This window comes from Acromyrmex echinatior, chromosome 13 (genome assembly GCF_024713525.1).
Source record: "Acromyrmex echinatior isolate Ae372 chromosome 13, ASM2471352v2, whole genome shotgun sequence".
Lineage (NCBI taxonomy): Eukaryota > Metazoa > Arthropoda > Insecta > Hymenoptera > Formicidae > Acromyrmex > Acromyrmex echinatior.
The window spans coordinates 7,872,810-7,890,083 of record NC_141864.1 but is presented as its reverse complement, the minus strand read 5'-3'; the positions used below and the strand labels follow the sequence as shown (position 1 = coordinate 7,890,083).

General features: G+C 34.2%; 1 protein-coding gene and 2 long non-coding RNA genes across 3 annotated transcripts in view; 1 reads left to right on the top strand and 2 right to left on the bottom strand.

The window, feature by feature from the left end:
• The window catches only part of LOC105148705 (uncharacterized), a 48,261-nt gene extending 46,203 nt beyond the window's left edge, over positions 1-2,058 (bottom strand). The window contains exon 1 of the mRNA XM_011060588.2: positions 1,564-2,058. The gene's annotated coding sequence lies outside the window, so the exon portion shown is untranslated. The remainder of the gene's footprint in view (positions 1-1,563) is intronic.
• A 1,348-nt stretch (positions 2,059-3,406) lies between these two features.
• LOC147907600 (uncharacterized) lies at positions 3,407-7,403 on the top strand. The gene is made up of 4 exons (XR_015547239.1): positions 3,407-3,586; positions 4,274-4,498; positions 4,598-5,218; positions 6,701-7,403. It is a non-coding gene; the product is annotated as an uncharacterized LOC147907600 (long non-coding RNA).
• Positions 6,436-16,508, bottom strand: LOC105148702 (uncharacterized). The gene is made up of 4 exons (XR_846492.2): positions 16,344-16,508; positions 8,020-9,219; positions 7,405-7,467; positions 6,436-6,756 (listed from the first exon to the last, which is right to left on the bottom strand). It is a non-coding gene; the product is annotated as an uncharacterized LOC105148702 (long non-coding RNA).
• Positions 16,509-17,274: the final 766 nt, after the last annotated feature.

The following is a 17,274-nucleotide window of genomic DNA, read 5'->3' as shown; positions in this document are numbered from 1 at the left end:
AGATATTTTGCTATCACGGTACTTTTTATACACCCTGTATATTTTGTATATACAAAATTCATGTATTTATATAGTTAAATATATTATAAATAATAGCATCTTATAATATGAGAGAGAGAGAGAGAGAGAGAGAGAGAAACATAATTTTTTTAAGCATGATAAATAATACAGGTCAAAAACTTAAGATTTCAGACCAGTGTCATCCCATGTGAGATCGGGCGCTATGATAAAATAATAATATAATGAGGAGTAGGAATGATAATAGGCATAGGAATACCGATTTCAATTTCAAGCCAAAAGTATCCGATCCTGAACAGTTCTGCGTATAGGGGAAAATGGGGGAATTATGCGCAGCAGGTATTTGGGTACATTTTAACTAGCACTTTTTCGATACATGAAGCCGATACCGCGACGAAATTTTTAGGCTAGACATACTTCTTTTCAAATATAATTATAAAGCATGATAAAATAATAATGAAGAGTATGAACGGTAAGCATAAATACCAACACATTTTTAATTCAAGCTAACCGTATTGTCTCTCCCTTTACTTTGGAGGCAGGAGCCAATAAATAAGAAGAATTTCAAATCAAAAGTACTTAGTTCGTATTTAATACGTTAAGGCAGAGCGAACGAATATATTCCAATGTTAATTTGTCACAAAGTTTAGCATGTATAACAGGCATGTATAGCATGTATAACAATGTAAAACTATTTTCTAAAATCTTTGGAGTGGAATCTAATTCTAAAGAGTAATAAAAGGTGGCAATTAAATCGGTGTTGAAAAAGAGTGGTTCAATTGTCAATTTCTCTAAAAGTGAGATTTCACTCCAAAGAAGTTAGAGAATATAGTATAAAAAATATGTTGCGTGTTCTTCGTGATAATGATACATCAGATCTGTTCAACACAAAATAATGATCGTCAAGGTCGTAAAGAATAAGAAAGCCTAAGTTCTGAAAGCACTCCTCACAATAGTACTGTTTGCCAAACGCCCAGACAAGAAACATTAATTATAAACCAAAGAGTCCCTTGTCATACTAACGCAAATTATTTAATCAGATTTTTGTCAATTATTGTACAACGAGATCCGAACAATCATTTAATCACAAGTTTAATTCGCGTCGATCTTTTTTATAATTTAAATCCAATACTCATAATTTTAGGTGATATCGTGATCGCGGGAAACACGTAGGGCGCACCATTTCCATTATTCTGCATACCGTAAACAAAATTCTATTGAGTTCCATTCATCCCCGCAGTAACTTTTTATTGAACTTTTACCTATATATGTCGTGAGTGACGAAGACTATGTCTCTCGTCACCTGTCATTGTTCCCGCCAAAGCAATGCGTACTACACATTCACAAATCGACCATCAACTATAGCGCATCATCTGCCTTCATCGACCCCACGGCAGGAGTACATCCCCCTGAATAAAACGTTTCTGAGGAAGAGTTTACTCTTTGCAAAATCTAAATTCTCTTCCCCGAAGATACTCTGAATTTCCCATTCTGAACACGTGTAACTGCCAGCAACTACTCTCAACGAATACATATCGTACTTACGTTGTCCTGCCCAGTCCTGCCTTAACCCTCGCAGACGAATCGCAAACAGGATGAAAGGAGTAAGGGGGCCTATGTCGGGCCTATATATAAATGAGTCTCCTCCTTAGTCCTCGTGCGCGTTCAATTCAACTCAGCTGGACACTGAACCGCGTGACTATCCTGTGCCTGGCGGTAAACCGGCGCCTGTACTAGCGTGTACCTATGCAGCCAGGCAACCCTCGCGAGCACACTGCGTTCCGTACCCCCCCAACTCGCTTGCGCACCCCGGCACTCGTACCTGTACACGATATTTCGTGCGCACCCCAAGCGACGCGTCGACCGTCTTCCAGAGAACGTTTTCTATCAAGCCCTAGTGAAAGAGTGCACGTCACCAATGACCAGTTGTGTGACGCAATGCGTGGTATAGAACTACACAGAACCAACCGATCGAAGTGATTATGCCGGCTTGGTGGCCGGGCAGTCACTGAGGGGTGATGGGCGATGTTGATTGCTGCCGACGCTGCTGCTGCTGCTGATGGTGGCGTGCTGGTGCTGCTGCTGGCTCTGTAGCAGAAGCTCTGTAGTTGGAGGATCGATAAAAGGAGGGGAAAAGCAAAATGAATAGACGCCCGGGAAAAAACAAGGGAATATCTCTGTGGGAGGTCCTCCCCTCCGTAATGCGCTTCTACTGCTGTCTCCGATTCGCTAAAGTGTAACTGTCCCAATGTCGAAGTGGCCCTACCTCTACTCCTTTTCTCTCTCTCTCTCTCTCTCTCTCTCTCTCTCTCTCTCTCTCTCTCTCTCATATCAACCCCGATCTAACAATCTCACGTCGCTATGGTATTCGAGTTTAGTGAACTTCCGATGGAGGTTTTCCGATAAACGTTCTGCTCTCTCAAGCACGTCCGGTATTGAATTAGGATCGCAATAATTGATTTCTGTGATGAACTAACATTTATCAAACAGATTAGCAAATATCGCTAATTAAAATGAAATGCTATGTTAACTATTTTAATTACTTTTATAATACTAATCATCCAGGAACACAGACTTCCTTTCTAGATTACGCAGCTTGAATTTAATTTACATCTCGTTTGTCATTGTATCATTAATTTGCACCTCTTAACTATACTCGTAGAAAAAAAAATTAGATTTAATCGATCGTTCACTTCTTACATGGTCTTGTCATATGTAGAAGGGGCGAAAACCACTATTCTTGAATTATAGCCAGAAATTTCATGCAAAATCGTTTTTCGTGACGTATTTGACCCGTTTCTATCGAACGACAATGACGTCATCTCAGAGAATGTCAGATCAATGGTCCCCGGGGAATTGGTGACGGATGCTTCCCTGCCCTCGCGCGTCTCCCTAACTTAGGGTAGCTCCACTCGTGTGGTAGAGCGTGCGATTACGCGCGCTACCGACCCACATTAGTTTTCGGTCGAATGAAAGTTGAGAAAGGCCAATAACGGTATCGGGATATCATCGTAACTGAGAAAGGTACCGACTGTGAAAATCATTTTAGAGAGGATCTAACGTCAGAGAGAGAGAATGCCTTTTAAAAAAATTTACGTCGAGATCTTGCATTTTTGACAATGATTTCAGATCAGATTTGGGTGCATTGTATCCACGTGGAACAAAAAGGAAGTGATCCATAGCAAAACTGCCTTTCTTTTATTCGCGAATTATATGTTTATCTTGCGATTAAATGCCAACAATTTGTACCTATGTCTATAACGAATTCACGAGTGCCCGCCCCGATTAATGTTCGTTATCAAACGCGCTGTCTGAATAACTCTTCGCATCGCCGGTTCGTTTGCTCCGGCTTCCTCGAATGAGAGTCGCTGGCATGACGTCATACAGTTCAATGACGTCACAGAGCGTTCGATACGAGAGCGGGATTTCATAGTGGGGGTCGCTACACCGAGACAAGAGTAAAGAAGAGCGCGATTCTCTCGCGGATAGGACGAGAAAGCGGATGCAAGAGAGATATCAGACGAAGAGAAACCGGTGTGGAAAGAAGAGGCCTTTCACGCCGTTTCAGGTCGTTGTAAACAAACGTCTGATTGTTATCTATATATTATCGCTATATCTTGTAAATATCTGTACCACAGCTCTTTCATGGATTTGCGATACTCTCGCGGTTTCATCAATGTTTGATTGAAAAGAACTTGGCTCTCGCGTAGCTTTGATAACGCGCGCATTAATTAGAGATCTCTTTTGATCACGTGATATCTCATTAATTATATGAATTGCGCTTTGCACTGAAGTCGCTGCGTAAGTTCATATATCCTGTTCCGAGATTTCTCTTGATTCTCCTGTTTCCGCGGATGCGAGTCGGTGCGCCGCATTGCGCCACCCCCACTATCAACCTTCACTCCGGTCATAAAATGCACGTTTGTAATTTGCTAACTGTGGCCAGGAACGACTCTCTACATTTCGCCACGAATCGCGTTGCCATAGAAAAAGTTTAACACCCGCGAATTATGTATTGAAAAATAACTGCGACTTGCTTGATCGCTCGATTTCCTTGTCATCTCAATCCGCGAACGTTGTAAAATGTTGAGAGCCATTCGCGAATAGTTCCTCTTATAATCAACTTCATCATGCTTTCTCTTTTCTATTCATATCGAAAGATAAATTAGACACGCTATAAAAATTCTATAAAAAAATATTCCTTTTATTTCATTAAGGGGAAACAATAAAGCAATGTATTATTGCCTTTGTTCAGATTTACGGAGAACTATGCGTTTGCAAAGTGTCGATTTCCTCTTTGTGGAAACTACGTGTAGAATAGTAACACCATTCGAGTACGGACAATACAGAAATTCTCGGAGTCCGTCAGTATTAATCAACCAAGGCATTATTCTACCAGTGAAACAGGTACTCGACGTAATTTACGCATCTGACTGCATCGAGAAACGAAATTGGAATGAATTAAAAATGTCGGTAGAACGTAAGTCGGGTTCTATGAAGATTGATTGCGAAAATGCCATCTATTTCTTTATTTACATTTCTAAGAGCAAAGATTAAAACTATCTATTTTAACTAACAGGAAATGAATTATAATTAGAATCCAGAGGTTGAAGCGAGAGAGAGAGAGAGAGAGAGAGAGAGAGAGAGAGAGAGAGAGAGAGAGAAGATAACGCTAGTTCCATTACGTTCATTCCGAATTGGCAAAGATTAATAGCTTCCCAAGTATTTTTCTTTCAAATTTTTCTACAAAATACATTTTCACAAAAAAATCTTGCTTATATTGAAACTATTTATTTTAGGTTTTAATGCAACTTTTCAAAATTATAATTAATCTCAAATGTCATAAAACAAAATCTAAAATAATATTTTCATCATTTTCAAACTAGATTTGTCTGTAAAAAATTATATGTACATGCCTAGTTTGTGAGTAAAAAAAAGTTACAGCAATATAAATAAACTACTTTCCTCAACAGAACAGTACCGCCATCGCTCTGAAGAAAGTAGACTTTACTGAATCTTTCATTCCACAGATTTCTATATATAGGTACTACTAGACTGTTAACTTCGTAGTGGATCCCGGAATTGTACGATGGTTCTGTGCACGTGTCACGAATTAATCCGAAGGAATGGAGTATGGTTGCATTCTGTGTCAGTTATATAACACACGTGCCAAACGTGTACAACTAACCTCTTTATCAGTGTAAGTTCATAGCGTTTAAAAAACTGGAGCGTAAAATTTAATTTATTGTTTATAAATTATATAATACTAGAAACATTCGATCACAAACTTTCTGGTCCTCCTTAGTACAATAAAATAATCAAGTATAGAATAGCATTCAAAAAAATGCAAAATTACAAATTGCGGAATTCTCATTGATATACAAATTTGCTGAATTATCGTGTCACGACTTAAAATCAAATAGAATTTTCAAATGTCAAATTTTCATTCTGATATCGCAAAGTCTAACGAAGTGTTATTTAACTGTGATCAAATGACAAAGAGATTAATGTGTAACACCAGTCATAAGTTTAATTTACAAAACAACTTTGATTTCCCATTATAACGGTATCATCAATGACTTGAAAAGTCCTGTTGCTTCCTGACATTATTATTTTATTATTGTATATTATATTTTTCAAATTTTTTATACATTTATAGTTCTATAATACACAAATAATCGAATACGTGCCAAATACATACGTGAAACGTAAGAATATTTGTACAGAATTTGAATATTTTTTATTAAATATATTTAATAAAAATATATTCATATATTTAAAATAATTTTGTTAAAACTATTAACTTTCTTATATATATATACACTTAAAGTGCTTAACTCACAATTTTTATACATTATATTATATATTAAAAGAAATAAAATAATTTTTATTTTTTACTTTAAACGCTCGACTATAAAGAAATATTGAATAGTTCTAATATTGTTAAATTAGGTTAATTTGTCAAAATATATGTATTGATGTGTGCGCATGTGCAGATGTATATACGGTTACGTGGAGCGGTTTTCGACGCATGCGTTCGAAAACATTACCGGGTGTTCCCCGTCGTATCATCTTATCCTTGTTTAATATTGGGTGAAGAACGAGATTTTCTTTTTCCACCCGAATTTTTGAACTCTTGTACAGTGGAGAGTACTTATTGCACTAGTTCAGAATTAGCTCAGTACTCTTCATAAAAGAACAGGCCTAAGGATAAAACGATACACGGAGGCACTAAGGTAACGTTTCCGAACGCAGCCTAATACGTACATCAAAATTGGGGGTGGGGGGGTCACTTTTTTCAAACGAATTAGCAGTCTAGTAGTGTATATAGAAGTCTGTGCGTTCTCTTACCAGAAAATTTCTAACTGTTCATGATTTGCTGGCAGTATTGGCATGCATTGTGAAGTGACATGGGCATTATACGTGAAATATTTTATTTTGTATTGTACATGGTATTATGCAGTTATAATACATCATTTAGTTTTATTTATTTATTTTTATTGAAAAGAAAAAAGAAAAGGTATTTTAAAGAAAAAAGAAAGCCATTTTAAAAGTGAGCCTATTAGGCTGGTGTTACAACTAGACATACATATTGATTGGACCTTAAGCTTATTATATATAAGGGGAATATAAGGCATTTAGTTTTATAGATAGATAGATAATTTAGTTTATTGGCCCACAGTTAGAATGCAGCCATTTTACATACATTCGCAGCCTTGCAGCTATCAATAGATGGCGCTGAAATAACAATATAACTGGAGGTAACACAGCTTATGTCTTTATGCTCAAGAATAAAACTATTTAAACCTAATATAGAAAACGATAATTAAAGATATAGAATATAATAATGGAAAATACATGCTTGAAAGATCTTTTTAATTTAAAAAAAAGGGGGGGGATTTATATATCGATCTTGCATTCATTACAGAATTCATTTATAATCAGTTATAATATCATTCGTTTTCATTCTTTTTAAAATTTCTTTAATGTCACTCGGAGCTTTTATATTCAACTTATTAAACTTATCTAACATATTCTTTCTTTCTTTGGTAAATTTATTGCAAACCCATAGTATATGGTTCCCATCTTCGATGAGACCACAAGAATATTTATCGCTATTGATTATCTTAAATCTAAATAAACTAGATTTTAAAGAATTATGGCCACAACGAAAGCGATTGATAGTTACAATAGCTTTTCTGTTTAGATTACTGGAAATAAACCATGGTTTACCTGATTGAAAATAGTTGAAAATACTCAGCCTTTATAAAGAATATTAGTTCTATATTTCAAGAAATCTTCATTGTCCTTATTGCACTGGGTTTTAAAAATACTAATAATATCCTAATACTAATAAATAAGGTATCTTCACCTCCAGCGAATTACCTTCAGAGACGGCCCTCTTGAGTAACACGTCCGCATTTTCGTTTCCTTGAATATTACGATGAGCTGGAATCCAAATTAGTTCGATATTTTTATCTTTTTCATTACACTCGGCAATAATTGATTTCTTGAATTACATGAGATTGGTGTTTAAGTTTGCGGATGTTTTGAAGAGTTAAGAATACTCTTAGAATCCGAAGAGATTGTAAAATTGACATGCTCAGAATTTAGTTTTATACATATTGTGTGGCTACGTTGTGGCTGCTGTGCCCAATGTGGCGCCGAGCGTGTCTGGGCGCCGGCGATAACTAACTAACGGCGAAGGACAATTGGCGGGAAATCGTTAAGTTTACGAATGAATGTTACTCGTTGATTCTGACTCATATGCCATAAGGCGGTTTAATACAAACTTGAATGATTGTTTAGAAAGAATAGATTACAAAAGTAGAGACGTGATTGCGTGTGTAAAAACGGCTCGGATATCGATATCGCATTGCTAGGTTAGAATACGGGAGACTAAGAAAATCTATGAGTATTAATCTGACGATAATTATCGAATGACATGAGCAGTAATCGATGTCGATCTCGCAGTGAACAAAAGGTGATTGTTAATCTTACCGTTCTTAACTTATTATCTATCGCGGAGACTTCACGAGGTCCACACGCAGAACGCCATGACATCAAGAGAGGGAAAGAAAGGAAAGCTGAGAAGAAGAACCAACTCGAGCGCCGCGACTAATGCTCGCAACGTCACAATTGTACTCCATGTGACGCCATCTCCACAGCACGTGTATAATTAATTCTTAAGCTCAATTTCTACATTATCCACGCTGAAAGTTAGTAATTAGTTAGTCCATAATTCGCAAACAGACAGTTAGTCAATTTATAGTTTTTAATGTAAATATGAGTTACGTTCGATTTGAAGAGAGGGTTTAGATAGCTCACATCATTAATTGATTAATTAAAATAAAATATTTTCATTAATAAACCAGTGAAAAGTTACTAGGCCGATGTGAGTAAATTTGTGCTATCACATTGTGCGCTAACGAGGCCCTCCTGGATCGAACGCTTCCATCCTGATCCAATAAACGATAAAGGCATGATCGTACACTAAAAGAAAAGATTACTTAAATATAGCACAGCATTGTTAATTAATAGCTGCAGCAGCCATTTTTTGCGTTAGCCTATCCGCAGTATACGATTTCGGTAAGCTAACACAACCAAAAATTGGCTGCTTTTGTTTCAGTGTAGGGGATTATTTCAGTATGCTTTGATCTGATAGTAATGCCATTTTTTGAAAAATGAATTGATGGGTCTTGCTTCCGCAGCGAAGCAAAACACGTTCGCCTCGGTCGAGCGATCTCTCGAGACTTGCGTACGTATGATCGATTTATTATTTTGCAATGTAGAACGTCGAAATGAGTTTTCGAAAAACTTATCGTCTGACTAGTCGTTAGATTAAGCGTATTAACTATGCACTAATCTTTCTGACGCATCGCTAATTAATTCGATCAGAGGCGGAATATATCAAGCGGATTTGCGCCAATTTCTATACTTGGGATGCATGTTTCGCTTAACGCTTGTAACGCTGGAATAATTTTATTCTTGTTTGTTTATCAAATATTAAATAAAAACAAATAATACTTGCGAATGTTGTAAGTGTCAAATGGAATACATCTTTTGTAACCGCCATAACCAGTGGAACGCGCCGATGAGCATTCGGAAAACTGTATTATCATCGGCCGATCGGTGATTGCTGCAATGCTGCAAACCAAGCTATTTTTTGTAACCTATCATCTATTGAGAGCTCTTCAAACACTATAATAAAATATTTTTTTATTAAATTCTTTTCGAGTTATGAAGCTCTGAGGTTATTGAAAATTACAGTATCATCGGCGTTAGCATTACCCAAAAGGTGTTCAATCATTGGCTAAAACTTTTTGAATGTTCAGAGTCATGTTCTGGACAACATTTATTAAGATCAAGATCATTGAAGGTTGTTCCTCTTATTTTCATTTTTATGTAAAAATGGATTTTTTATGTAATACTACTGTATTGATACTGTATTGATACTGTATTACATTGTATTTACCTTTAATGCTATATCGTGCAGCTAACGCGGTATGAAACGAATATGTATAGAGCGCAAATAGAAGTGTTTATATTTTTAAATGATTATGTTAATAATAATTCACTAATCGATTTGTTTGAAACACTTGTAATTTTTTAAAACTTTAAAAAGAATTTAATCTATCGAATATATCGAGTCTTTTTTAGATACTTTATTAAAATAATTGAAATTACTTTATCAAATACAATTTTTATTAAATAATTTAATATATTAAATAAATCTTTTCGAGATTTTAATTTCAGATGACTCATCCGAGCAATAGCTAATCGTCATCGCAAAAGAAGTAATAACATTGTTACTCATTAGGATCTTCCGCAATAATTCAACTAATTCACTAACTAATTCAACTAATTCACCAACAATTCAATTAATTTATCAACTAATTCACAATTTTGTAATATGAAATTCTATTAACTGTCTTATTTTGTATGAAAAATTATAAATATAAATATGTATATGATAATCGCATCAATTACCGTATTAAGGCTCTTAATTGCTCGTTTTTACTATATTTTTATTTGTTTTAATATTTCAAGAGCCCAATTTAAATTATTCGCTTTTGAAAAATTACAAAAATTATGAAATATATATAAGAATTGGATAGATGAGGTAAGATAGACAAGAAATAAGATAGAAATTATATATGCTTAGTACGTAATTATATATGCTTAGTAATTAAACTTTCTACAACATGTCTATTTATTTATACGTATTAACATTATACTTTTTTAAAATTTTCGTATAACCCATTGTAAGTAAAAATATATTTATCAGTCAAAGTTGTCCTTGATGTCTCATATCAACGGAACTTCCATGCTTTTAGCGTTAGCCGATACGTTATCCCGCAGGATGTTACAAGGTTCTATAACAATGGATACAATTTTAAAATTTATTTTCGCTGTTTGTTGATTGTGAGATAATAAAAGCAATCTTTATTAATATTTGATAAATATAATATTACTTACTAGCATATATATTTTATATCACGTCTTTATTTATCAGTGCTTCATACTCAATAGACAATTTTCCAATGACAATATATCTCATTGAAGCGTAAATGTGCTTTATGTTTTAAAATGATTTGTTTATCATGAAAATACATTTTTATTCACACGTTATTTTTGACGTCTTCGCGATTCACGTTATAAAAACAGAACAGATTTTGCTGAAATATCTATAAATTTTCTAAATAACAAGTCTAAAAATAATTTTTGTTAAACCATCAAAATAATAATTTTTATTATCCAACAAAATTATTTTCAGATCTGTATCTGAATTTTTAGTAAAACTTCAACAAAATCGTTTTTTCTATGTATGAATTGTAATGATTCATAATAATTGCGACTGTATATAATTGTGAAATAGATTCATTTCTAATGCGCTAGTAGAAAAGTCATAACAACCGCTTAACGAATGCACAGACGAGCCATGTAAGTAGCTGTCTAAATTTGGATTGTATGACGAGACGCGACGAGACGATAGAACATTTATTCCAGTCGCGATGAAAATTTGCAAATGAAAATGTGCGAATTATGAAAAACGGTGTCAAATTTTTTTTCATTGCGTGCTGATTGCAAAAGAGTGATAATACGGAGATATTAAAGAAAAGAAAGAAGAAAACAAAGAAGAAAAGTCTTCAATGAAGGGAAGAGACCGATCAGAGGCAATTTTATAGTGTGAAGTGTCCTTGGAATATATGACGGTAATCAAAGCGAAGTCGACGATTCACTTCGCGCTTCGTGTTTGAGGTAATTTCGAAATAATTAATCAACGTGTTATAATCGACTCATAAAATTAGCGTGCCGTAACGAATGTATACGTATTTCCTTAAAAGTGAAAGTAAGAGTTGCGCATTGATATATCGCATGTTCGTTGTACTAAGCTCGTGGTCCGAATCTAACCTTATCGTTATCTGTATCGGGCATCGCGAATGCATTCGAAACATTAGCAGATTGACTGTCATAATAAAAGTTTAGAAATGAGAACAATTTAAGTTACGACGACAATAAGGAATCCTTACAAAGTATCAAATTCTGATTTTAATGAAACTTTGTGTACATGTAAATTACATAAATAAATAAATTTAAAAATATTAGTTATAAAAAATAATTTTTAACTTCTGAATTAAAGAAAAGATTTTTTTTAAATATTATTAATTTGGATAAATAAAAGAAATTTTATTATTAAAATTTTTGTACAATATATGTTAACATCTTGAATAAAGAGATGTAATAAAAAAAAAAGCTAAAAACTGCTTTATCTACAAGGGATGATTCACTCCGTTTTTTCTGCCGCGCAACTAATATTTCTAAATTTATTTATTTATATGTGTGTGTGTATATGTGTGTGTATATATACAAAGTTTTATTAGAAACATAATTGACACTTTACAATGTTTTCTTGTAAGAGACAATTACATATACCATATCTATGGAGATTATTAATTGTGCATATTGAAGAGTTTAATATGCGACATTTAATGCGGCAGGGCGCGCGCGGTTCTCTAAAAGGCAATGTCGCGAGCGAGATTTAATTTATTTCTTTACGTCTCGTATGAAGCACAACTTTTCGATTCGCAACGGCTGACGCTCAACGAGCAATTTTAATTAAATGACACCGTGACTAACGTGGCGCGCGCGCACGTACATTAAACGCGCTTGTGACTCAGGACTCGTTCCCGTGAGTTTTCAAAACTGGTATCATGGAAAATAGCACGAAGCAAGGAAAATTAATTATTTCTCTCTTATACTCTTATTAAAAAGCAATCTCTCTCTCCCTCCCTCCCTGCCTCCCCCCTCTCTCTCTATCTCTCGTTTTCTTTCTCCTTTCATTAACAAGTAACCGAAATAAACTGAGAATTTATTTTAAAGTTATCGTTGCTTAATCATACCACGATTTTATAAGCGACGTGGCCAATTCGACGCAGCTCGTGATTTTTTTTAACTCCGCAAGATTTTAAATCTGACATTTTAAGAGAAACCACGAACATTAAGGGATTATATGCAGAAAAAAATCAATTTTCAATATCTCGTTGGCAATATAAAATTGATATTTTAAAGGCTACAACTTCAACAGAAGATATCTTATATAAGCCTGAAATAGATCAATAAGTTGAAAAATAAATTTTTTAATTTAGTGTGAACTGCACTTGAAACTTTAAACACACTTTTCTCAAAACTATATTTTCAAAATTAGTCACTAAAATATTTCAAAAACCGCTCTACCGATCAATTAAAAATTTTACACACTTTTTTAGATGTTTAAATCTAGTCTTTAATCGAAGGATTTTTTAAATATATATTTTTTTTTATAAACAAAAAAATGCCCACGAAAATCGAAACGTTATCTTTAAACTGTCGTCATTTATCCTCACACAATGTTTCGGAAAATTGAGAACTATTAAAAAATAAATCTTTTTGATTTTTTCATCTTAGATAACTTGGTTCCGAATAATATTGATCACCGCAAAACGTTTTTTTAAAAAAAGATTTTTCGGTCATCGGCTATAACTTAATTATTATTTAATGTTTTGACATTAAAAAATTACAAAGTTTTAATGGAACATTGACCCTTTAAATAAAAATAGTTTTATATAAAAATATGTATACATCTTTAAAAAAAAAAATGCATAAAAGTTTGTGTTTTTTTAGCTTCCTGATTGCCTGTAATATATCATCATGAAAGCAAGGATGAAAAGAAAGACAAAATTATTTCTATCTGAAAAAAAACCCGTTTAGTTTTGAAGCATCTAAATTTTTAGTTAGATACAAATTTAAAGATAATTTTTGGGCTATTAAAATAATTATATAGAATACTTAAACATGATGTGCAACGCTACAGAAAGTTTTGATATTTTAGCAAGCAGTCCTATATAATTATTTGATGGTCCAACAAAAATATTTTCAGATTTAATATAAAGTTACACTTTTACATACTTCACAAATTATTCTTTCTATGCAAATCTTTTATGTTTCGCTAAATTTTTACATACTTCGGCAAATGTTTTTTTCATGCTGGAATCAGTTATTTTTGGAACTTCTCGTTTCGTTTCGTCGTCTCCACCTTCGGTATGGCTGACTGTATCGTATTTTTCCATGTTTCGTGAGGGGGATAAAAATATTTTCTGAAAGTTTCGTTATATTCACACTCGTCTGGTGCAAAGATCTATGTTGCCAGCTGCCGGCAAAAATTCGACTGGCATGTTCTTTGTTCGTAGCGAACGCGTGCGAAATATTACTATGATAGCGATGAAATGTCTAACATCGTGCTGTGAGATCATCGATACACTCCGTCCCGATATGGATCGACGCATCATTCAATTATATCTTATTCTCCAACGACCATATCGATTTGTCTCGTTAACAATCTAATTTTCGAGCAAAACTTAGCAATCAATAAAGCGACTCCGATGTATACACGGAAAGTACGATTTTGCGGAAGTATTTTAAAATTTAAATAAAAGAAAAATTTCTATTTTTTATCAAAGCAGATTTTAATGGTTAGTAATATTTATATATAGAGTGATTCATATTTTAATCTCAACAAACAAATATTTTGAAAAATATAGAAAATACGAAAAACCGTTTCAGACAAAAGTGGAACGATTTCGGAGAATTTCGAGAAGGATTTATTTACGTATTTTGATCATGTTTTTTTTTGTAGGTGGAGACGCTAAAAAAAACACGAAGGTCTACAAAGAGAAAACGATTTTTTCGCGAATTTTTTTAAATTTAATAAATGTAGTAATTTCCAACCAAATTGATTCTTTAAATGTAATTGATTGCATTTAAGCTTTTTAGAATTAAACAAAATAGTTTTCATTTAATAGCTCAACAAAATTGTTTTCAAATATTAAATTTTTAGATATTTTAGAAAAACCTTTTTTCGTGTAAGATCTTTATAATTAAACGGAGAATAACGGCCGAAATCGAAACTCGTTATAAATCATTATATTATATAAATAACGAAATTTGTTATATAATACATTTCGTTATTTATATCTTTGATTGAGTTTTCCGCAAAACGGTCTCACAAGTCTGTTGTTCCGTCTTATTTCTTTACTTCTTTTATCCCTCTACTTATTTATAGTATATACTTTATAGTGTCTCTTGTGAAATAGCTCTCACATACATGAATACGGAGAACGTCCTCATGTTCTAAATTCTAATACCAGACTCCGAGCGTTATAATGTACGAAACTCGGCTATAATACGTCGTCGCCGCTATTGCATGCTCGCAAATCGCGTGACACTTTCTGAAGTTTTATGGTGTTCGAGCCCCAACAGGGCAATGTAAGGGGCGATATTCCCAGAGCAATATATAATATGGTCGATAGTGGTATATGGTTACTTTTTCCAGTGGGGTCGCTTTTGTTCGCTCGCGTTGCAGTTTCGTTGCACTCCCAAATAGATTTTCGAAGAAAACGGATGAGATCGCTCGACCAAATGGGAGAGCAAACTGAGTCACGCGAGTATATGTTTTTTGCCCGCCATGAATATACGATAACCTCGTCTCATGACAGAGGCCCTATTTCGTGGGAGGTTTTCTCTGCACCAGACAAGAGCTATTTTACTCGCGATCATAATAATTACGCGAAATTTTTACGCGCGTCGTACTCTATTGCCCAGACAGAAGCTGAATGGTGACCATTACGTTGCGAGTAGTAGCGGTACTTAACGGTGAAAGTGTGTCACTGCATTTTTAATTTGCACTTTATCGTCATAGATCGGCGGTCTTGAAACCTTCGCGCGTCATAGGCTGAGATCGAGTTCCCGCATCCTGCGTCTCGATAGCAAAAGAGATTGAAAAATATCAGTTTCCGTATCCTTTCCGTCGATGGCGAAAGGCAAACTAGTGATTGCGCGGTATATCGTAGGCAATATTACAATTAAAATCGAAGCGTTATTAATACAACAGTCTTAGCTATAATTATGTACGGTAAGAATAGTTGCGTTCTTTCTCAATGATGATAAAATCTTGGAGAGAGAGAGAGAGAGAGAGAGAGAGAGAGAGAAAGAAATGGGGGAAAGGAGGAAGGAAGGAAGGAAGGAAGGAAGGAAGGAAGGAAGGAAGGAAGGAAGGAAGGAAGGAAGGAAGGAAGGAAAGGAGGGAGGGGGGGGGGAGAGAGAGAGAGAGAGAGAGAGAGAGAGAGAGAGAGAGAGAGAGAGAGAGAGTTTCCGCAAACAATGCGATTCTCATCATAAGCAATGTCAAATTTAAATTTAAGTATAACACACAGACAAGAAGCAAAGAGAGTCTTCAAGATTAATTTCTGTCTCAAGTAAACTCCACGAAATAATTGTATTATTACAAAGGCAGATTAAACTTTATGTGAATGCAAACAGTATAATTATCAATTTGAAAAAAATTCTCAAGAAAATTGCATGGAGGCAAAACGTGTAAGTGTATATCTATTATCCTCTTCTAAAATAATGCTTTAGACTTCTCCATTAATTCTTTAGAGATAGCATATCGTTTTGAAAAAATAATTTTTTTTTACTGATTTTACTCGAAAATATATTCTGCAACTATAAAATCGATCGATAACAACAGACTCAAGCACACAATTGAATAGACTTTGTGACGATTGAAAGTACTTCAATGTTCAATACTACATACATTTCCATCTTCAGTACTTGGGGATGCTAAAGTCGTCCTATATTTTACCATTATTTCCATTCGGTGAAAAATCTCCGAATTGGATTTACGGATTGCAAAATTGTTATTACAGAATTAAAGTACGCACAAAATAAGATCCCAGCTGTATTGGATTTCCCGAGAAAATCAAAACAAAGTTAAAAAATTCACTTACTTTTTGTTCGTATAGCTGTTACCTCAGATATTTACTTGATATAAGAGTTTTATAGTCTATATCTTGAAAATAAGCGTACGGCTGAAGTCACATTACTGGAACGAACGATACTGAGTTTGTAGAACTACAAGATTGTAAAAGATTGAAAGTCTAGAAGAAGAGTATTCTCACCGAATGGAAAATACGTGTATACAGATGGTGTGAACACTAGGAATGTCAACAGAGCCAAAATTTCGTATAGTAGTTGCGCGGTTTTGCGATAGATGGCGCTGGAATATGTTACATAAAGACAGATGTTGCGTTTGAGTAAGACAGAACGATATCAAGAGACGCGATACTGCCTCTCGTAAAATATATTTTATTTGAAGTTTAATACATTAAAAATATCTTTTTAAGTGGATCTAAATAAACTATTGCACGAATTTATTAAAATTTTATCATTACATTATACATCAAAAATTTGATTTAATTCACAATACTTTCACATCAAATTTGTAATAAAATACCACAAAACGCATATCTGATTTTGCATATCTGATCTTGAATTTATTCCAAATTTATCCCGAATTTAAATTTAAAATGAATATTAATTACAAATATGCAACACTGGTCCCCAGATGGTTAATCTTTTATTTTTCAATAAAGTCTAATTCCAAATTTCTTCAAGACGTGATTTTATGTACTCACGATTTTAATTCAGAAAATTGATGGAATCAATTTCTAAGAAACCATCTCTACACTATTTATCATTGCGAGACAGCGGAAAAAATATATAAATATTAACGTCGTCCTAAGGTTGTACTTGTAAACATGATTAAAAGGTTTACAAGGGTTTCTCTTTCTCTACGTGCTTCTCTCTCTTTCTCTCCCTCTTTTTCTCGTGTTCGGGAAAAGAAAGAGATAATCGACGCAGATGGTGAGTAGTGGGGAC